The sequence below is a fragment of the Anabrus simplex genome, chromosome 1, assembly GCF_040414725.1.
Source record: "Anabrus simplex isolate iqAnaSimp1 chromosome 1, ASM4041472v1, whole genome shotgun sequence".
NCBI lineage: Eukaryota > Metazoa > Arthropoda > Insecta > Orthoptera > Tettigoniidae > Anabrus > Anabrus simplex.
In genome coordinates, this window is record NC_090265.1 from 1,388,593,079 (window position 1) to 1,388,617,420 (window position 24,342).

The 24,342-nt window shown below is 39.1% G+C and overlaps 1 protein-coding gene across 1 annotated transcript in view; it reads right to left on the reverse strand.

Moving 5' to 3' along the window:
• The window catches only part of LOC136878933 (uncharacterized), a 241,985-nt gene extending 238,712 nt beyond the window's left edge, over positions 1-3,273 (reverse strand). The window contains exon 1 of the mRNA XM_067152562.2: positions 3,147-3,273. The gene's annotated coding sequence lies outside the window, so the exon portion shown is untranslated. The remainder of the gene's footprint in view (positions 1-3,146) is intronic.
• Between the last annotated feature and the right edge of the window lie 21,069 nt (positions 3,274-24,342).

Genomic DNA, 24,342 nt, shown 5'->3' on the forward strand with positions numbered 1-24,342 from the left:
CAATGGGCTGGAAATAATCGTTATTACAGCCAATAGTTTGAAAGCACCTAATTATTCCTCCTAACGAACGACAATCGCTTCACGGTAATTATAATTACTAAATGCTTTGATGTTCTTTGCTAATGTATAATTTTAGACAAATTTAAATGCTTATATTAGTTCATTCCCACATTTTAAAGAATTGCGTTTCGTCTCCACCGTACTGTACGTGGAATAGTTCACTTTTGTAGTTTCATTTTCTGATAATCATTCTTTCATCGGGCGAGTTGGCCGTGCGGTTAGAGGCGCGCAGCAGTGAGCTTGCATCCAGGAGATGGTGGGTTCGAATCTCACTGTCGGCAACCCTGAAGATGGTTTTCTGTGGTTTCGCATTTTCACGCCAGGAAATGTTGGGGCTGTACGTTAATTAAGGCCACGGCCGACTCCTTCCTACTCCTAGCCCTTTCGTATCCCATCGTCGCCATAAGACCTATCTGTGTCGGTGCGACGTAAAGCAACTTGTAAAAACAAATCATTCTTTCTTGATAACTTCTGATTCCTTCACGACGTCCTGCTGTCAGATTTCTCATCGCTAGAATACATTCATTTACGAATCACTGTACCATTCGTACACTGACATCCTCATATAAGTTAGATCTGATTTATGTGCTTCTTTTTGGGTAGATTTTAATCACAAGATTACATAAGTTCGGTTTTTTTTTTTTCGGAGCATTGAAGTCTTTAGTACGGAGTTTCACAAAACGAGGTTCGCGGACACTAAAATATATATATATATATATGAAACCAAGGGAATGATTAAAAATTTGAACCTGTGGATTAAGAGATTCGATTCTGAAATCTTCCCGCGATTTCCTTACACGACATATTTTGTCCAGATGTCAGAACAAAAAAGTTCCAAAGGAGATCCTCAACGTTATTGTCACGCTTGGAGCATCTGCCCTTGGAGCTAAGCGAGTACTTACCGGTGACGGACGAAAGTAACGCGAGGATAAGAAATCCATTTACTGATTCCTTATCAACCAACCTCTGTCTTACGCTCGAAGATGATCCTTTGGCAGAACTTATAACTGACAGTCCATTAAAACTATTAGTTTTTACTATTACAACTAGCTGACTTTTGGTTATATGTCATGAACTATCAAGAAAAACTTTGAAGTGCTTAAGTGTGTTCCCCACAACGTACTTGCTTGAAGCCGCATTCAGCCTTCTCACGAGTTTGAAATCAACCCGAAGAGTGACCTGATGATGAAATTATCACTCATTAAACCCAACTTTGCAGAATTAGTTGTACAAAAATAGTTTCATTGTTCATGCTAAACTGTATTTTATGTCATTTATATTATACTTAATATTTTTATACATTTTAATTAGGATTTAGCGTTTGTAACATATGCACTGTTCGTTTTATTCCAAAACTCAGAGGGGCCCGTGACATTTTAATTTCTTTCAATGGGTCCGCGGACCGGAAAGTTAGGGAAGCATTGCTCCTATGATCCTAGCGAGTGTATGCTGTATCACATTTGGGTAATGCTTTATGTTAAGAGAACCGCGAGCCAAGAACTCTGAAGTTTCAGAGCTGTGGTTCCGTTACTAGCAACTAGTGAAGGTAATGAGCGTATCCAATCTCTCGCATTAAGCAAGGACTTCTCTTTGGATTTTTTTTCTGTAAAGAACATGTAACGAGTTTAGGAATATTTTTGTTTTATTCTTGTATCGTGAATTCGTTATTTTATTTGTTCCCGAAACTTGCGTCTGCTTTAAAATAGGAAATCTTAGCTTTTACTACTCAATATATTTACTGAACATTGATGGAAACGGCGTAGAATTCAGTGTCTGTGGTTGGTTAGTTTTACTGTGCAATTTGTGCACTATTTATAAATTATCACATTACTTTCTCTTTCAGTCGAATATAGGGAGATGGTTTCAGTGAATTAACAGTTAACGTGGGAACATTTATTACAGTTGATGCTGCGAACTATCTGAACTACCTTACATTATTAATATTTTTATGCTTTACCTATTTAAGAATACTGAATAGTATTCTCTAAAGGGAATGTAAACGAAATAGTGTTTAATTAGTGCTAATGACTAACATGAGTGTGGTTTCCCCGTTTAGTTTCTCCTTACTTGCTGCCGCGGCAGTATCTTTTATCTTAGGTTCCCGTTACTGTTCTAGGCCCACAGTTACAACATTTAACTCGGAATCCATAATAAGTTCGGTTACTACATAATTTCTATACACGTAACTACATTGGGGTAATGGCTATGATGTCCTAAGCCCGTGTTATGAATCAACAAATATGTTTTCACCATAAATAACAAAGTGATTGCCTATTTCTCTGCGCAGAGTTAAATGGCCGGGCTGAGTGGCTCAGGCGGTTGAAGCGCACACTTTCTGACCCTAACGGTAGGTTCGATCGTGGCTCAACCCGGTGGTATTTGAAGATGCTGAAATACGTCAGCCTCGTGTCGGTAGATTTGCTGGCACGTAAAAGAACTCTTGTGGACTCAACTCCGGCACCTCGGAGTCTCCGAAAACCGTAAAAGTAGTTACCGCGGCGTAAAGCCAATAACATTATCATTAGTTAAATGCATAATTCCTGCCTTTTATGTGACTCTATTTCATCTAGGGATGAAATATATGGGGGGGGTGTTTTTCAGATACTTCATTTTTATTGATTTTTTTCATGTATGTACTACACGTCACACTACAAACCCCCAGAGGTAATGTAGGTACATGAAAATGTGAGACCCTCATAAATTGCTGGAAATCTGATTTTCGGCAAATTTAGAATCCCCTGCGAATGTACCTGAACGTTACACTACAGTAAACATTAAATAGATGTTCTGAATTTCTGATTATCCAAAATCAATTTATATTTGAAGGTCCTTGTTGTAGGAAGAGAGTAAACTTGTATTTTGCATGTGGTGTTGTGCAAAAGCCTCGAGTTTAGCTTAGATATCCCCCATTCATTCCGAAATGCATGTTACATTTGGCTGGATGGAGAGTTATTTGTTCAAGGTCGTCGTGATGCAGCACACGGTTAGTTCACTGTCATGGCTAAGCTAGCTACCTTGGCCGAGCGAAGATATCACTTCCGCGTGTATTCCGAGGAGAGCGGCCTTGGAGAAAAAGATCAACGTACCTGTTGGTCCTTGGTGAACAGGTGATGTGGTTGCGTTGGCTGGCTCACCGCTGAGCCGGGTTGAGTTGAGTTGAGTTGACTGACTTGTACTGTCCCAACCGTCTGGTCTGCTGCCCTTGGCCTTCCCTTCCGCTCACCTTCACAAGCAACACACTAATGCTGAAAGCTCGAGCACACCGCCAACTTTTCCTACCGGCAGCTTACTCCAGGTCTCCGCACTCGTCCAAGGAGGGGAAGGTAGGTAGGTGTTCCTCGCGCTCTGGTTGGCTGAGCCCTCTTCTTCATAATATACCAACATTTGTTATTGTTTTCTGGATCCTTTTTTGCACGCTGTTTTTCTTTTTGCTTGCATCATAAGCTTGAAGGAACCAATGAAATGCTAAGCGAAGTGCGCTTCAACATCCGAATAACCGGTGTTGCTGTACCCTGAGAGTGGTGGGGGAAAGGTCCCGCTATTTTTCGACCAGGCTTACTCTTGGGATATTAATGCACGTGAAGAGGTGCAGTGAAGCAGCTACATACACTGTATCGGTGCATACTGTTCTAATAACTTAATCTGCCGCAGAGGAGAAATTGGACGGAAGTTTTTACAATTATCTTACCACCGTAATATAGAATCACTTTTAAGCGTCACCAAGAAGGAGAATATTGCTGTAGCAGTCCTTCACACTCTTCGGGATTAATAACTGATAATCAAACCCGCCGTTTTGCGTGTTTCATTTGATCAGAAACCTCAGTACCTTCAAATGTTTAGGCAATGGAATCCACAGGGAGGTTAATTTTAATTTTGAAGATCTCACATGCTTTGGCTATTATTCGAACCTGCGGCCACTTTGATGAAAGGTTAACAGCTATGTAAGTGAACTTGCACTGTTAACTTTTGGTGAAGAAATATAAGTACTTCATTTACAACATGAGTTTCTGTAAGTACGAGTTGTTCTTTAATCACATGGTCTTTTATATACTAATAAAACATCCTTCATGAGGAAAACGTCTCCTCTCGAAGAACCAAGTTCAAAATCGTAGGCTGACAGTAGCTATGGAGTACATTACTTAATCATAGACCTGCCAACATAATTATAATTTCACAAACTACAGACTCCTTTGAGAATGATAATTTTTCTAGTAGAGTTTTATAGTATCATCTGTAATTTGGAATATTTCCCGTAGATGATAAATCTATGCTGTTCTAGTCTTTTGGATGGTTTTTTACATTTGCTTTTCAGCAAGCCGACAAGTCCTTCCCAAACTACCCCTGCACGCACATAATAGTAAGGAAAGAACTTACGAGACTCTTTGGTAGGTTGTATTCGATCTTTGAAAATGTTGTGTCCAGGTATTCTGATCGGAAAATTTATTGGAAAGGCGAGTTAATGTTTCAGTTCACGATATCCTCACCAATTCCTACTCTCACCGGCGTTGGACTTCTGAGGATGTAGTCCACTTAGCCATCGACACACCGAGCGAGTTAGCTACGTTCGGGCGATATTGGGTTTGAATCCCTTTATCCGCAATGCTGAAGATTATTTTCCGTGGTTTCCCCATTTTCACACATAATTAAGGCCATGGTCGATCTTTTCGCAGCCCTAATCCTTTCCTATTTCATACTTTTCGAAGACCTATCTGTGTTAGTGTGGCGTTAAAACACGAGCGAACAGAAATTGTCGACGCAAATTTATCTGATTTTAGTTGTGATAGAACACTTCGACTTACGAAACTCAACTAAAGATGGCATAGTCTTTGAAGAATTTCTAGTTTGTATTGTATCCTTTAATTTCTTTTAGCTGACTAATTTGTAATAAAAAGCTCTTGTGGTAATGGTAGGCTGCTCACTTTCCGTATATACCGATGACAAATAAAATTATGACTGCTCTGTTAATCTCATCATATCACTGTAGAGGTACACGCGACACGCGGTTCTGTGCGTGGTTACATCGTTTTGTGGTAAATGCTGGTGGTAGCGAAAGTATCTCACTGCTATAAAAGAATGTCTGCTCACCCTGCTCGTGTCATTTTGAAATACTAATACTACTAATACTGCTAATACTAGCCTACTACTACTACTACTACTACTACTACTACTAATAATAATAATAATAATAATAATAATATTGGCTTTATATCCCACTAACTACTTTTACGCTTTTCGGACACGCCGAGGTGCCGGAATTTAGTCCCGCAAGAGTTCTTTTACGTGCCAGTAAATCTACCGACACGAGGCTGACGTATTTGAGCACCTTCATATACCACCGGACTGAGCCAGGATCGAACCTGCCAAATTGGGGTCAGAAGATCAGCGCCTTAACCGTCTGAGCCACTCAGCCCAGCGTGTCATCTTGTCTCCAGTGCGTATCGTATTGATAGGGAGTCGAGAGACACGTACTACACATAACTTGAAATATCCGCATATTTGCAACTAGCTGGACTACTTGTCGCCTACGTGTTATTTAATATTTCCCTGTCAGTGTTGCTCGCTGTTCATGACTTCTCAATAAAATCTAAATTAGTGATATCCCTTATCATAGCTTATACGGTAAAATATGTTACGAGCTATAAAAATACTGGAAACTGAATTTCTTTTCCAACTTTTGTTACGTAGGCCTACATTTATTCGATAGATGTGATATTTATGGAGATAACTGGTCGTTTGTGATAATCACAATTTACTCCGTTAGTATTCTTTATGCGGCAAGAAACATAAAAGGTCAGAAGTTATATTTTCACACCTTTTACTGTTTACAGTTTTTTCGATACGGTTAGTATTAACGGAGAAATTTGAGATTTTCTGTTTTTCGTCCCTTAATAGCGCTACACCAACATATACAGTAAAATATAGCCTAGTGCACAACCTGGCCATCTGTGAACTTAAGTACAGAGTTTCGATAAATTCTGTTCAGCCATTTTCCCGCGATGTAACATGTTGTATAACAAAGGCATTGCACTGTTCAATTTTAATCTATTTTTATGTCATTTGCCAACGGCCGTAGCCGTGTTGAAACACCGGATCCCGTGAGATCTCCGAAGTTAAGCAACATTGGGCGTGGTCAGGAGTTGGATGGGTTGCCACGCGCTGTTGGTGGGGGGTAAGGGAATGGAGGAGCGGAAAGGAACTGGCCACCCTACCGCACGTAAACTCCGGCTCAGGAACACCTCTGCGGAGGTTCGGACCTGCCTTCGGGCAGAATAACCCTTACCTTACCTTATGTCATTTTATAAGAAAAATAAGGCATTGCGAATTAGATCCACTTATTATTTTAAATTCATAATCATTTTTTCTTCATTATTTATTTTGAACTATAGTCAGTGGAAAATTTTACAATTTTAAATATTGTTAGGGCGTACATTTCGTTAGGGGCTGATTACCTTTAAACATCATCATCATCATCATCATCATCATCATCATCATCATCATCATCAGATTGTATAACATAAACTTTATATAAACGTACAATCTCTTGTTGTATCCGCCATCATCAACATTCCATCTCTGTCGACATACCGAGCGAGTTGGCATCATTCGCGAGATGTTGGTTTTGAATCCCTCTCTCCGCAGCACTTGTATTCATTCACGTTAGAACGTATAGCCTATTTACAAATTTGACTTGGTGAGAAACTGCAACCCTAGATTTTACAACAAACAATCAAATAAACACGCAAGAATTCACCTGAACCATTTCTCGGTTTTTGTATCCCTAAGGCGAGGTAAAAACTAAGTAGGGGTGTATGAGGCATATAATTTAAGTGTAGGGTCTCCAGATAACTTTGTAATTTTATGTAGATGTCAAATATCGTGAAAGAATGTGGTTTTGTTGGTGGTATTTTGTTTTCCCTTGTTTTCCTTGAAGTTGTAATAATAATAATAATAATAATAATAATAATAATAATAATAATAATAATAATAATAATAATTCGGTGCGACGTAAAGCAACTAGCAAAAAAACCAATAATAATAATTTATGGTATCGTACAAGTAACTATCCCATTTCCATTATTAGTTGCTCACTGCTTCCTTCTTTGCAAGTCGTTCTTTAAAAATGTCAACTCATCTGTGGACCATTTCCACATACTCATTGCATAATGAGGTTAATCTACGCTGGGTGGCAATTGTGTGTGAGATGGTCACTGACCCTTGCCTGGAGAGTTGCTTCCCTTTCATTTGACCTTGAGCCCAACCCCAGGTAAGTGTTAGGGAAAGGAAGATGCTGAGTGGAGCCCTGTCCCTACCAGTGACCTTCACTTTCAAGGACCGTATCGATGCGTGGGGCTTTAATAACATGTGAGTCTGATTCACGAAAGGGAAGTTTGTGATAGGAATGCGCCATGTTTTGGCCGGGTTTCCGAAGGTCAACTGCTTCCTTCTGATGCCGACACCTTGTGGACGTGGAATAATAAAAGAAATATCAACCAAGTACCTACTACTGTAAACTTCTAAACTCTAAACCACAAACGTGAGGAATACTCAGGTCTGGTGCTGCAGTTGTCGACACTTGAAGTGTATGGACTATCTAGGGTAGTTGGGTGTGAACTGTGTCATATGTAGATTTGCCCTTGCTGACGCCAACTATTGACGTCAGAAAAGTTGGATGGCGCAGCCACGCGGTTGATTGTTGAAGCTGCAACATAGTGACTGGTGTGGTTTATTTACATGGCGAGCATTGACGTCGTGATGGAAACAGAAAGAAAATTGTCAAATTTGAGGAGGTACTGCTCTGTATATGGCTGCAAATCGTATAAAACGGATGCGAAATCTCTTCACTACTTTCCTGTACAAAACGTTCAGAGAGAAAGATGGGCTTCCGCGCTGTCAATTGGAAAACGCGTTACGCGATACATGACAATGTGCAGTCTACATTCTCGTGAAAACGACTTCTTTCCACAGTGTAGGTACCGATACTGTTTATTGTACTCATTGATAATTATTGTCTCTAATTTGTATTCACAAAGATTTAGCTACATCAAAAATACTGATAAACTTGTAGCCTAATACTTCTGTGCCGCACATAGAATGTAATCCGCTCTTTGTAAACTTCTTCATATGTGTAACAGCAGACAGTAAATTAACTACCTACGTGTGAGTAATATCTTTAACTGGTAGTAATTAAGCACTGCATTTAAATTGCCTATAAAATACTTCTATCAATGAAAGAAAATGTGTAGTATTTTGCCATCATAAATGAGCTTTTTTGCTATTTGTTTTACGTCACACCGACACAGTTAGATCTTATGGCGACGATGGGACAGGAAAGGTCTAGGAATGGGAAGGAGGCGGCCGTGGCCTTAATTAAGGTACAGCCCCAGCATTTGGGAAACCACGGAAAACCATCTTCAGGGATGCCGACAGTGGGGTTCGAACCCACTATCTCCCGGATGCGAGCTCACAGCTGTCACGCTCCTACCGCACGGCCAACTCGTCCGGTCATCATAAATTAGAAGCCATAACCTAATTATTTGGTAGAATTGGACAAACCAAGTAGTCTTCAACCCCAAACAGCTGTGACTGTAGAGGTTATAGTACTCTTAAATTATAATTTTCAAACTTTGCTCTGCATATTCTGTAGGTAGTTATAATTTTTATACTTATTATTGTCGGTTCTAAGTTCTAACTTTTGTGCTGATTGTAAAAATGGAAGAATATTAAGATTAGGATGTGGGCTGTGCCAACACAAGCCTGTATAAAGCCTAAGATTTATTTGCTTTACGACATTTACTTAGTAGAATTATTATTTTTTTTCTTCCCCAAGATTACATTTTACAAGACAGGTAACTCCCCCGTCACCTGGCTAAGTCTTTGGCATGGACCAGACCAACAAGAAATTACTCCATAACCTCTAATAGTGGAAAATTACAGTAGCTTAACTGTTAAGGTGAATGAGTGTGTCAACGGTAACATTTATCTGACAAACCCGCTTTACATGTACAGTTGCACTTCACATTTTCACTCCCTTTGTTCAAGACAACATTAACTTTGTGGGGTTTTGAATCGATGTGGGATGATTGTAAACACAACGCTACAATACTAGTTACATCTTCTGTTTCAAACTTTTTACTTACACATATCAAGTAATTACGCTTGAATATTTCTTCCCCTTCTACTAATGGACGCGTGAAATCTCCGACAACTCTCAACAGTTGTGCATACGACACCAAAGACATTTTGAACACTTAATAAATCCTACAGACCCACACCCGATCACTGTCGTGTTTATTTCCCGTCACTATCTCGCCGCCATATTGGAAACAGCTGACCGTAAGCACCTCCCCCGTTTCGGACGTCAATATATGGAGGGATGTATTCACTACAGCGTGTTTCTGCGGTTGTTGGCAGTGTGGATTGTTGTCTGAATATGAAGAGGAATGTGTTAGGTTAAACGTATCCATTTCCTGAGTCAGAGGAATTAACCAGACGCGATTAAATCCCCTTTTTGGCCGGTTCGGTACCCCCTGAACTGCAGATCTTAATGCTGACCATTTAGCCAAGAAGTCGGTCATAAATTATTATTATTATTATTATTATTATTATTATTATTATTATTATTTGCTAGTTGCTTTACGTCGCACTGACACAGATAGGTCTTATGGCGACGATGGGACAGGAAGGGGCTAGGAGTGGGAAGGAAGCGGCCCTGGCCTTAATTGAGGTACAGCCCCAGCATTTGCCTGGTGTGGAAACGGGAAACCACGGAAAACCATCTTCAGGGCTGCCGACAGTGAGGTTCCAACCCACTATCTCCCGAATACTGGACACTGGCCTCACTTACGCGACTGCAGCTATCGAGCTCGGTTATTATTATTATTATTATTATTATTATTATTATTATTATTATTATTATTATTATTATTATTATTTTTGCTACGGGCTTTACGTCGCACCGACACAGATAGGTCTTATGGCGACGATGGGATAGGAAAGGCCTAGGAGTTGGAAGGAAGCGGCCGTGGCCTTAATTAAGGTACAGCCCCAGCATTTGCCTGGTGTGAAAATGGGAAACCACGGAAAACCATCTTCAGGGCTGCCGATAGTGGGATTCGAACCTACTATCTCCCGGATGCAAGCTCACAGCCGCGCGCCTCTACACGCACGGCCAACTCGCCCGGTATTATTATTATTATTATTATTATTATTATTATTATTATTATTATTATTATTATTATTATTATTATTGGTCGAACCGGTAACGATCCCGTCATCCAGCTTGGCATATCATTTCTTGGCTATCTCGGAGTTCCCCTTGCAGATATACGTCAGCAATTTCCTCTTTACTACTGAGAAACCCGGCTGTTGGGTGTATTAGCTGTCCGCTCCCGAGTGACCTTTGCTAATTGCAAATCCTCTCTGGCGTTTCCTCGCCTTCTAGTTTTTGCGCCATCCTATTGTTTTCTATCTCCAATAGCCTCAATTCTTTCGTTAATATTCACACATTTGTTCTAACGTATTTCATGATAATGTTATTGATTTTACGTCCCACTAACTTTTACGGTTTTCGGAGATGCCGAGGTGCCGGAAGTTTATCCCGCCGGAGATCTTTTACGTGCTGGTAAATCTATCGACAGGAGGTTGTTGTATTTGGGCACCTTCAAATACCGCCAGACTGAGTCGGAATCTAACCCACTAACTTGGGCTATTTTAAATATTGTTCCACACGAGTAACAAGCTATAAACGAATCCTTTTATTATTGGTACATACCTCGTACTCTCTGGTTTTACAGATAGACAACTCCCTGCTAATCTCCGTCACAGAATGATAAACTGATAGAGGGCATAGAGGGCGTCTCAATCCCTAACATCCTCCCCACCCTGGTCTATCTCCAGCGGGATGACCAGCTGCACTGAACGAGTTATCACAGACCCCTTTGAATCCTTAAGATTTACGGTTCTGATCACTCCGTCTCTTCCAGCTCGGATCTCCGCTATGCGGGACTTCTTCCACGTGTGTCGGGGTTGCTTGTCTTCTTGGAGTGCTACGTCTCGAACTCTCAGTTGTGGTCTGTTGCCTCGAGGACGTCGAACTTCGTGAAAGCTCCTCAGCTCCATGAGATATTCCTTAGTCCAGCGCTTCCAGAAGTCGTCTGAGATCTTATGTCGTACCGCTAACTCCTTTGTCAGGTTCGTCCTCAATGCTGGTTCTCGTCCAGGTGATATGGCGGTTGATCTTTCTCCGGTCAAAAATGGGCCGGAGTCAGAGCTTCTGCTTCGTCTTCATTATGAGAGATGTCCGGCTCCATGGCTAAATGGTTAGCGTGCTGGCCTTTGGTCACAGGGGTCCCGGGTTCGATTCCCGGCAGGGTTGAGAATTTTAACCATAATTGCTTAATTTCGCTGTCTTCTTCATTATTTCATCCTCATCACGACGCGCAGGTCGCCTCTAGGTGTCAAATCAAAAGACCTGCATCTGGCGAGCCGAACTTGTCGTCGGACACTCCCGGCACTAAAAGCCATGCGCCATTACATACGCCTCCACATGAATGACTTCTACAATTTAGAGCGACACAATAACCAATGACAACTTGATCTCACTGCACTATATAACGCACGGTGGAGTCCTTTGGTCCCAATATTGCCGCTGGCGCAAATAATTCTGGGAGCGTGACTAGACCTGTGTATATAGACTTTGACACGGGCTTAGTAAGCCAGTGCTTCTACCATCTGAAGTTTTTTTTTTTTTTTTTTTTTTTTTTTTTTTTTTTTTTGGCTAGTTGCATTACGTCGCACCGACACACATAGGTTTTACGGCGACGATGGGACAGGGAAGGCCTAGGAATGGGAAAGAATCGGCTGTGGCCTTACGGTACAGCCCCAGCATTTGCCTGGTGTGAAAATGGGAAACCACGGAAAACCATTTTCAGGGCTGCCGACAGTGGGGTTCGAATCCACTATCTGCCGGATGCGAGCTCACAGCTGCGCTCTCCTAACTACACGGCCAACTCGCCCGGTCTGAGGTACTTAGCCAAGCTGTATTTAATGAACTTCTTCACTACGCTGTATGATCTGCGCTCTCTGATCTGCTACTGTGTCTACTTATATCTAATTTCTCCTCCCTCTAAATTCTCAGCTTTTGCTCGATCTATCTGAATATGTGTGCTTTCTGTGCATTCGGAATTCCAGCCTCCACATTATTAATTTCCTCCTGAAGACCTGTCTTATCCGACTATCTGCCGACTTACTATCGATATGATACCCACTACATTTCCTGTTTCTATAGAAAGGCTTTCTCGGAATTACACTTCTGTGATTCGGTTGAAGACATTCGGCACAATTCGATATTTTCTGTGAATATAGAAATAAACTGGATTATCTCCTCAAAATTATTTTCTGTAGGCCTGCTCTTCGGTATAGCTATCTGACCAGTTACACCGGAGTCACTGTGCATTCCCCTAGCCTTATCTGACATGAATTTACTATGCTCAGCACATTGAACAGATGGTGATGGAAAGTGACCGTTTTTACTTTGAACGCCTAGCTTGCATTTAGGAGATGATGATTTTCCGTGGTTTCCCATTTCACACCAGACGAATTCTGGAGCTGTATCGTAATTAACGCCACGGTCGCTTCTTTCCCATTCTCAGCCGTTTCCTATACCATCGTCCAAAAAAAAAAAGCCCAAATTGATGCGAACTCAAATCACTTTTGAATTTCCTTCGTTTTTTCACAAATGCTACGGAGGTAAACAGATAATAAAATAAACACATATATTCATAAAATCGTATACTCAGTCAATTTCAACCAAGCGTCACAAAACTTAGATATAAATACACACATTTTATAAGTTATAGGCTATAAGATTCATGAAAACTGTTTCCGATTGCCATTTGGATCCTTCGTAAAAATTACGCATTCTAAAGCAAAATAATTCATAGGCAAACATTCATAAAAGCCTCACTTTGCGGCGTGAAAATAATATTGTGACCGTATAAAATTATAAAATAAATATTGCGTGCCAGGAAGTTAAACTTCAAATAAATAAAAATTATAGATACTAATAATGTTATTTGCTTTTCGTCCTACTAACTACTTTTACGGTTTTCGGAGACGCCGAGGTGTCTGAATTTTGTCCCGCAGGAGTTCTTTTACGTGCCAGTAAATATACCGACACGAGACTGACGTATTTGAGCACCTTCAAATACCACCGGACTGAGACAGGATCGAACCTCCCAAGTTGGGTTCAGAAGGCCAGCGCCTCAACCGTCTGAATCACTCAGTCCGGCAAATATAACTTCAAAAGTAAATAAATAAAAAATAAAAATAAAAATAAATAAACACATACTGTACAAGGAAAAGATTATGGGGCCAGAGCATGGGAAGGATCTCAGGTAGTGTGCGGTTACTTATTGGAGCAGGTACAGAGAAGGATTTTTTCGCAGGGCGAATAATAGATGGTAACTAAGTTTTTTTACAATATTTATTGATATTTTCATGTAAATCACCCTGCGGTTGATTAATCAAGATTAAATTTTCAACCAATCTCTCCAGAATGCAAAAATGAAGTATAGGCACTGTTATATTCTGAGACATCTACTTGATGTTAAAAATTTATACCAAAATGAATACCAATTTTCCGAGATCTTAAACACCCTGCAGTTCATCTAGGATCTCTTATATAGATTTAAATTCCAAAATAACACTTTGTACATAGATCTTCTTTTAACCAAAATTTCTAGATTGCGTTGAAATTAAGTCCATCACTTGTGATGCAAACCTACAGTTTTTATAAGATGTTTACACATAATATTAACACGCACTTCCATTAATAATTTGATAGTTTAAATAAATGTTTTCTATCACTTGCTGTAAACTCCTACAGTTCATCTAAACCAATTTTATAAGAAAATAAAATAGTGCACTTGTTTTATTGCAAGCCCTATAGTTCATCTAAGTGGAATGACTTCAATTTACATAAGTTTAAAGAAAAGTATATAGTTCAAAATAAGATCTGAAGTTTTCTTGAATAACCTCCGAAAATTATTAGGAAAAGTAGGATTAGATTCCACACGAAGCACTTTTCTGTTGACGAATGTAGCACTATGAATGATTGATTGCTTTGTTAAACGTCAGTTAGTGTCTAAGTGGAATTACTCACTCAAAAAATATATGAAAAACACTTATATCACCAGTAATCTGCTTATAAGGATTGATGAAGTACTGCCCTGCGGCTTGGTGACTGGAACTTTCTGCAGCATGCAGCCAAGACTCGAACTCGACACCAGCAGCGTAACAAGTTTCATCCAGTGAAGACACCACGTTGTCATCCCTCGTCGAAATCACGATCAATGCCTCGTCGAAACCACGTTCGAAGAAACCAGGATTAATCCCACGCTGGAGATGACGTTCTACGTAGTGTACGACACTTCGCCAAGATCTCCGCTGTTCTTTTAAAGAGAAATGTTGAAACACGGAAAGTTCAATTGGCACAATATAATGGGTTGTAGAACTCTTAATTATCGTCAAAGAATTGTATTATACAATGACATAAGTCTTAATGCATAGTTTGTATTCTCACTTTTGTTTTACGATGTTAAATACGTGACTTAGAATATCACAGTCTATGCTACAGTGTGATCCATAAGTCAAGTTAATGCAGTAATGACCTACAGTGCTATTCAAAATGGAAAGCACAGTCTTTCACTCACAGTTTATAAAATATGAATTGAACACTGTCACAGTTCATAACAGTCACTGATTATGCCTTAAATTCACTCGTAGAGTAATCGTCACAGTCCATGGAACACTCGAGAAAATGCAATTAATATCGCTCGAACAGTCTCTTGAATATTAATGTTTATAGTTTAAGGGGTTTTTATGACTGAATTTGCATCACACGAGTTCGTATGACCTAATATTGCCATAAAATGTCCTTACCATTCAATTAGTTTCTCGTGGTAACAATCGAAAGTTCCAGAAAATAATTGAAAAATGGTCACATTTAGTCCTGTCAATTATCGAATATTGTAGTGGAATGGTATTTCAAACAGTCCACAATCGTAATAGTATACGAGAAATGTGTCTCAGAATTAATTAAATTGTCATAAATTGGAAGTTCAGTTTATCACACACTATGTCCTAGTATGCTGTCACTGTCAGTGACAAAGTTCAAAATTACGAGAGATTGACAAAGTTCACAATGCCGTCAACTGGTAAATTAAACACTTGAATTCTCAATTATATTTCAATACACAGTCTATCGTAAATTCACTTCATTAAGACACTCGTAAACCTTATATAATGAAGATTCAGTCTGAGGAAAATCTTATAATACTTCACACGTCACGAGGCTGAACTTCACTTGAGACGACCTCGCACAATTTCAAAGTTCTAGAGTGTAACTTTCATGTCTCTCGCGAAGCGCGACGGAGCTTAGTGATGTCTAGTCATGAGTCGTAGAGTGTAAGATACACTGACTATGCCTGTGGGTCGTCAACCTATTTATATCCGGCTGGCAGCAGCTCTCTGAGCTGGCCGACAGAGGGGTGATCATAATTCCCAAACTTCAACTTGTTATATCTTTGAAACCATTGGGCGGATTATTCTCAAATTTGCAAATTGTACTTTTGAAATGTAAGGTACAATTTGGCGTTAGTCTCATATTTATTGGTCAAGTCGTTGGGAAGTATAAAATTGTTTCGAGACGTTTCTGCGGGGAGGTGAGGTGCATGCGCTGCTGACGTCACTCGAACTTGCCCCACTCATGCTGTCTTCCTCACGCAGTCTAGTATAGACGAAAACGTTCTCTCGTGCAGCTGTTCGTACATCGTAACTTAGCCGTTCTCCCATGAATAAAGATTTTACAACACACATGTGCCATGGCCTATGCCTTCCTGGTACACTACATACATAGTGAACACTTTAAATATTCATGTAGCATAGTTACCTCGGTTAATTCGGCGGCATGCACTCTAGGTTAGTTTACGGGCTCTTCGTCACTTGCTGACATAACTAGCGGGTGTCAAGGAAAACATAGCTACTTGAAATTAAAGGCTTGGATAGGCTACCTAAAATATATTACCGGTAATCATGAGAACAAAACTGCCATGGCGTCAAGGTGATAATGAAACAAACAGCTGTGACAAGAAGTACTGATTTTAACTCACAAAACTCTTCACATTGATATGAGGTCGCGCGATAACAGAACATAATTTTACAATAAATGCCTGAGGGGCTGTTGAAACTAAAAACCACTCTTCAAATGCATTTGGAACACTGTGAACAACCTTCAAGTCCTTTTATTCGGCTTCCATCAACAACCGTGGGTTAGTCTCCTTTGATTTGAGAAAGTATAACTATCGGGAACCGAGCTCCAGACTTTCGCCATAATTAAGGCTGTCCGCCAACTGGATATCATCGCGGGATACCTTGTTCGTCACCTGAACCCTTAATTGAATCGGAATAACCTTCGGTTCTGTCATGGACCGACCATGATCATTGACTGGATATATTGTGGCTGATGGTCAAATATGTGATCGTACATATATCACACCCCCGAATTATATGTAGAAGTTATAGATATTATTGTCAGTATTCGATTTATTATTATTATTATTATTATTATTATTATTATTATTATTATTATTATCAGTATTTCATTTGTATATTTTGCCGTTTATATTGGTAAGATGGAAGATATCCACATATGTAGGTATGAGTAATATGTTTTGCATGAGTGGGAAAACATTGCTTTAATAACTCTGGTAATTTGAATGAGTCATATGGCTACCCCAGTGTCTGTTGTGATGTACTTGTGACAGGAAATTCCATTACTCATGTATATATCCCAGCCTGATGAGATAAGCTTGTTGTTGTACCAGGGAAGTTTGGTGATTCATGTAAAACTCCTGAGTGTTTGTTATTCTCTTGGAAGCAAGGAGAAGTTCAGGGCTTGGTCTTGACTAGAGATCACTCATGATTGGTGGGCAAGGACCAATCCAGACGTATCATCTGAGAGGAGGGGGGTGTTGATGTCTATAAAGGTTGATGATACGGCGGTAACCAGGAACATGGTATGAGACATTGTAAATGAAACATTGTAAGGGTGATTGTAAAGGAACGAGAAGGAAGACAACTACAACTACAACTGACGCACTGTACGGGAAGGAAGTGGTGCTGATAATCAAAGTGTTGAATTAAATAGTAAGAGTGATGAAGTGTCCAGTAAGATTGATAGTCAAAGTAAGGAGTTAAATTCAGTGAGTGTTGAACTGTCCAGTAAAATCGATAATAATAATATTGAATTGTCCAGTAAGATTGATAGTCAGAGTAAAGAATTGAAGAGTGAATTGAGTTTTTTAAGTAATGAAATATACAGTATTAATAGTGAATTAAATTCAGTTAGTACGGAACTGTCCAGTAAGATTGAGAATCAGAGTAAGGAATTAAATTTAGTGAGTGTTGAATTGTCTAGTAAAATTGATAGTTTAAGTAGTGCTGTGAATAGTAGAATAGATAAATTAAACCAGAAGTTTGACCATCAAAGCAGGGAAAATCAGGAAGTCAATAATAAGGTAGAAGCTCAATGCTTGGAATTGACTGAGAAAATCGAATGCTGATTTAATGTAGTTAGGAAGGAATTTGTGGAAAACAGCAAGGAATGTGACAAGAGAATAAAAATAGTGGAAGATAAAGTCGAAGAAATAGATAGAATTAAAACCAGTCAGAATGTTTTAGCGAGGCGAATAGATGAAAAGACTGAGAAATTGGAGAAAGACCTCAAGTCAGTAGAAGGAAATGCCAGAATGGTAGTGGAAGAAGGAATTAAATCATGTCATGTGAAGTTAAGGCAGGAGATGAGTCAAATCCAAGTAGGTAGCAGTATATATAATAGGAATGTATCTTGTACGAAGGACTCTGAATTACCCAAATTTAATGGCCGACAGTTTAATCCGATGGAATTCTTGAAAACGGTGGAGAAACGGTTTTGCAAGAATCTTGACGATGGTTTGATTGATTGGAGTATGGTTGATGAGCTGTTGGATGTTGCATTTGTTGGAGAAGCGAGATCTTGGTTTCAAGTTTACAGACAGGGTATTTCGAGTTTGGAGGAATTTAGGGAGAAATTTAGTTCTAAATTTTGGAGTAAAGCTATTCAGGGAAGGGAAAGAGATCGCGTGCTATTTGGCAAATATAGACCTCAGGAAGGTGTGTCTATGACGGAATATTTCTTGGCGCATGTTCTGATCAGCCAGAATATTGAAGGTCTAGCATCGGAGAGAGATACAGTCCGCCAGATGTTGAGGCATTTTCCTGAGAAGGTCGGATTAGCTGCATGTATGCAGAATATTGTTACGATCAAGGAATTAGAGCAGCTGTTAGAGAGGTTTGATGCTTTGGAAGGGCAGGGGAGGACTAGGCAAACTGAAGGTAGGAATTACGGGGATAATGGGAGACAAGGTAATCAGGTAGGGGGAGATAGGAATAATCAGAATTTCAGTCATTCTAGGCAAGGGAATCAGGGTGGTAATTCCGGAAGGGGAAACAGTCAGTCTAATCAGGGAGTTAATCACCAGGAATATTTTGGCAGAAGACCTAATCAAGGGGAATCAGAAAGTAGGGGGCGTACGGATCAAAGACCTCCAGATCAAGTGCAGAGACATGATAATAGTGAACAGTCCACGTCAAGTAATTTAAACCGGAATCGGACTTCTTAGTTGGGTCATATAGGCAGTCCGATACCGAAATTCCTATTCACGTGATGAAACAGGTAAGTTATGATTTAGACGTAAAAGAGGAATTATTGTATGACCATGTGTTTTGTGTTTAGGGAGATTTTGAGAATAGGGGGCGTGATGAAAGTAAGAAGGATGTGTCGGATGTCTTACTTTGTGCTAGTGGTGATGGTAATAGCGGTGTTGCGATCGATAATCTTGTGGAAGTTTCTGAAATTGAAAGTGAAGTTTTTGTGAAGTTGATGAAGGTTGTTTTGTGAGTGAAGAGTGTTTACGGAGTATACATCATGAGGATGTTTTTGTTGATTTAAGTGTACGTGAGGAGAGTAAAGTTAGGTCCATTATGTGTGAAAATGGTGACTTTAAGATTAATGAAACTTCTAATAAGAGAGTCGAAAGTAGCAGAGTTGTTGGCATGAAAGTGGTGCAAGTAGTAGCTGATATGGAAGGTGGTGAAGATGGATTAATTGTTGCGTCATTAAGTAGTAATGACAGCAATTTCGAAGTGTATTATGGTAAGAATTTATGTAATAGAGTGAACGTGAGTGAGAATGGAAATGTGCGTGAGATGAAGGAAAGTCTATCCAAGCGAGTGTGTAATGTTTTATTTAAGGCTGAGAGTTGTGAGAATGATTTGAATGACGTGTTGAATGATAGCGATGTGGAATGTGTGAAAAAGTATGTGATCTGTTTGCTTGCATTAATTATGGTTTTGTGGAAGAGTAAACGTAGTGAGATTCCCGCGCATTTCAGAAAGAAGGATTTCCTTTTTATGAATGTTCCGAATGAAAGTTTGTATGATTCTTGTGTGACTGGATGGTATGAATGTTTGTGTGTGAGATAGAATGTATTCGAGAGTAGTTAGATTTTATCGCGGTACGCATTCCTCGTCTATCGATGCTGATGTTAAGTTTATGTATAGTTTTTTCATTTATATCAGGGTCCGTATACGATGGACAGTAGAATAGGCAAGTGTGCTTATAGGCTCCTAACCGCTGACAACAAGGTCTTTGTGACATTTATATCTATAGCCTTCGCAGATATAAGAGATAGGATCTGCACCTTGGATGTATATATTATCAATTTTAATGTATGTGTACAGTAGCAAGAAGGGATTGTGTTCTATGGTATATGAAACAATCAGAGTTGTGTGTACATAGACATATTATTATTATTATTATTATTATTATTATTGTTGTTTGGACAAATTGTATTTCGTGTGTGCGAATACAATGCAGTAGACGCAATGTATATATCATTATTACAGTAAATTAAGTGTTCAGTTATGTCATTATAAGGTTATGTATGAAGTTCTGTTTTATGGTGAATCATAATATGTGATATCATCGATTCACCAAGGGGGCGTTATGTGATAGTACATATATCACATCCCCGAATTATATGTAGAAGTTATAGATATTATTGTCAGTATTCGATTTATTATTATTATTATTATTATCAGTATTTCATTTGTATATTTTGCCGTTTATATTGGTAAGATGGAAGATATCCACATATGTAGGTATGAGTAATATGTTTTGCATGAGTGGGAAAACATTGCTTTAATAACTCTGGTAATTTGAATGAGTCATATGGCTACCCCAGTGTCTGTTGTGATGTACTTGTGTCAGGAAATTCCATTACTCATGTATATATCCCAGCCTGATGAGATAAGCTTGTTGTTGTACCAGGGAAGTTTGGTGATTCATGTAAAACTCCCGAGTGTTTGTTATTCTCTTGGAAGCAAGGAGAAGTTCAGGGCTTGGTCTTGACTAGAGATCACTCATGATTGGTGGGCAAGGACCAATCCAGACGTATCATCTGAGAGGAGGGGGATGTTGATGTCTATAAAGGTTGGTGATACGGCGGTAACCAGGAACATGGTATGAGACATTGTAAATGAAACATTGTAAGGGTGATTGTAAAGGAACGAGAAGGAAGACAACTACAACTACAACTGACGCACTGTACGGGAAGGAAGTGGTGCTGATACACGGTACTGGAGTGACACGGCTGCAATGGACTGGACTTCAAACGTTCGTGGAGCGTAGTCTTGTTAAGTTCGTGGAAAGTGGCTGATTGTGGAGAGTGCTTGCGCATTAAGTATGGTAGCACTTGTGGCGGCCTAGCATTATATGTTGGTGAAAGCTATCTCAGACTTTCCATAAATTTATGTTGAGGATCGACAGACGTGTGTATATATCTTTACAACAAGTGTTAAAATATGTGAACACAGTAGTACAAGGTACAGTATCTGTGTGATGTGATAACTGCCGATTATGAGAATCGGTAAGTCGAATTGATATAGAGTCAGTGAAGGGTATTTATCGTCATACATGTACAGTGTTCATCGGACTATCTACAAATGGTAGCTTAGTTCTCGCTTTCGTTTTCCCACGATTTTCATTATGATTGTTGTTGTTGTTGTAAATATGGAGTCTTCCAGCAATATTTTATGTGTGTATTATATGTCTAATGTTGTATGTTGATGAGGTGCTCATGCACGGAATTTGTTCAGAATATAGTTAGCTATTTTAGATTCAGTGTTATTGATAAACCTAGGTGCAGTTCCTACCTAATTAGTCGTTTTCAGGAGGTTAGGTAAGGCCTGCAGCAGATGTACCAGTACGCAGCATTATGTACACGCCCTGAGATATAAAGTCTATCATGCTCTTATCTAAATTCGAGGGATCCATTCTGGTGAACTCTGGCGCCCATACTACGGACATTTCGGTTAATTATGCTTATTAATTTTATTAAGTTTTTGAGTAATTTTATTTACATATTTTCAGTATGATTTTAATTATTATCATCAGAATATTGTTACAAATATAACTCTCCAAAGTTACAGTATGATGATTGAAAATTCTTAAGTTGCCATGCATCTCTTATGTCAATAAATTCACATCAGAAAAATCACTTAAACATAAAAGAATGCTCAAAACTGCATGATTTGCATGAATTCGGCCCCTAAATGATATTGGTCTCCAACAAAGACAAAACCTGTAACTCCCAGGTTAAATTGAAACTTATTTGAACACTCGAGTTACGATTTTAATTAAATAAGGGAACAATGACCCACTACCTGATTTTAAGATATGAATGACAAACATACTACTCCGAACCGGAGAAATAATTTTCACCAAATAATTAACTCCACAAGAATTTAACTGTGAACATGTTCTTTATAATATTATTGTTTTTATTCTGTTGGGGTTTGAACAAACGCCGTTGTTTTTGAAGAGTCTGTGAAATAAATCTGTAAAAGAAGTACGTAGTTAAAGAAATCTACAGTAACATTATTTTAAAATAAAATCGTGTGAGACCCTAAAATAACTGACTTCACGTAGTCCATCTATATTTGCATAATGCAATCCTATGCTAATCCATAAAACAAATTAACATCCCAAACTCCAATAAGTATACACAACAATGGACAAACAAGCACTGGTATCTCTTTGGCTAATGGTGAACTGATCGACCGTTCCATGGAGTTTCTTGCGATATAAACTTCCTAGCTAAATGATTAGACACTGATTCGGGATGAGCGTCCTAGTTGCATCATTTGATCTGACGTGCTATGACCGACAACCTACCCCACGAAACCCATCTGCGCGATACAATCCAAGCCCTAACCTATGGTTCCCATACAATAACAACCCTAGTCATCATCTACTGTGTCCGACCACTAACCTATATTACCAACACCATAAATGAACACATAAGTGGACACTCAGTCCCTCTAAACTTAACATATTAACTTGAATGAATGACCATCACAGTGTTTACCACAATAATATACCGAAATATGAACACTAAAACTTCACTGTGCACTGATCATTTATTATAGTGAAGCAAATGAAGTTACAACCCACCTTTAATGAATCCAATCCTAGAACTTGAGGATACAATAAAATTAACCTTACATAAATCCAAATCTGAAATGGTCCTAACACATTATCAGCGCGTCAGCTATTTTCAGCGGATAACATAACCTCACTTTGCTCGGTCACCCTACTTTTACAAGCGAGCAAGCAAACTTTCCCTGGCAATTCTGATATCTTCACAATTGCGTATGTTAAAGAAGCACAAACATTTATAATAAATGCTAAACAAAATCTGGGTCACTGAATTCGAATCTTCTTCTAATGATATCTATAGAGTTACTGTGCGTTCAGTGAGCTTCATATGGACTTACAAGCTGAAAACAAATTCCCCTCTGAACATACGGTTCTGTGCGAAATCTTAACTTTAGGAGCACTATTCAATATTTTCTCAGACCGTTCTAAAAATCATCGGGCATTTTCCACACAAATCCCGGCATTGCTAGAGAATATTTCCTCAGTATTTTCAACCTGGAACATTACTTACTACAACATGGATCGCAGGGATTCACAACTACCTGGACCAATACAACGTGTCCTTGACACACAAATGACATATAACAGTGGCAAAAATCTCTTCAAATAAAAAATATTCTTCATTGGGGAAACATAATAGTCCAGAGAAGATGACACCACTTCCCTAACGCCTTAACACACTGCTCTCAAAGCTCATAGTACACCTGTGGGTGTAGGCAGTGGAATAAAACCCGCATTTTCGCCTTCCTGTCGTAAGAGGTGACTAAAAGGGGCCCCAGGGACTCTTAACTTGGGAGTGTGGGTTGGTGATTATGGGGCCTTACCTGAGTCCTGGCATTGCTTCCACTTCCTTGCGCCAGGTTCCTCACTTTCATCTGTCCTATCCGACCTACCATGGTCAACACTAGTTCTTTTCCGAACCCGACGGTATTACGTATTGTAACCGGGTGAGGTGGAACATAGGTATCATGATTTGGTATTATAAAATAAATTCAGGGATATGAGAACATTGAAATACACACTGTAAGTCTTGAATGGACGGAAAGATTTCAACATTGTCAGACGTACTGCGAAAAGCTGGCACCAGGAGATTTAAGCCTGTATAATGGGTGATGTATTTCCATGTCGAAACTTAAGAGGATTAAATCGAGCACTTATAACAACAGATCTGATTGCTATGAGGAAGTGACGGAGCGCTTATTTCTGAACAAGGCTGCTACCCATGCGTCACCAATACCGAGAAATGTCGCAATAAAGTTTCCCGTGCCTCCTGGCATATTATTGTCAAGTTGTCGAAGAGAGATATTTAAAATACCCGCTGCAGTTTCAGCCAATGACAACATTTCTAAAGGGCCCACAGATCCACCAACATGATAAATAACAAAATAAATAGACAACTGCAAATTATTGTTATTTATGTAAACAACATTTCAGTTCAATAAGACGACAACAAAGAAAAATATGATAATTACAAGTTATTTACAAGTAAATTTTATGCACTTGGAATATTATTGTACACAAAATATATTTTCCTAAAACACATTTATACCAAATTTTCTTTAAAAATGTATTTATTAGGCTTTGTTTAAATTGTAAATCCCTTCCCCTGAAAAACTTCATTTTTTAGTTGTAGCACTATTGACTATTATAAGTAATATACGGAAAGATCTTCACATTAACGAGGT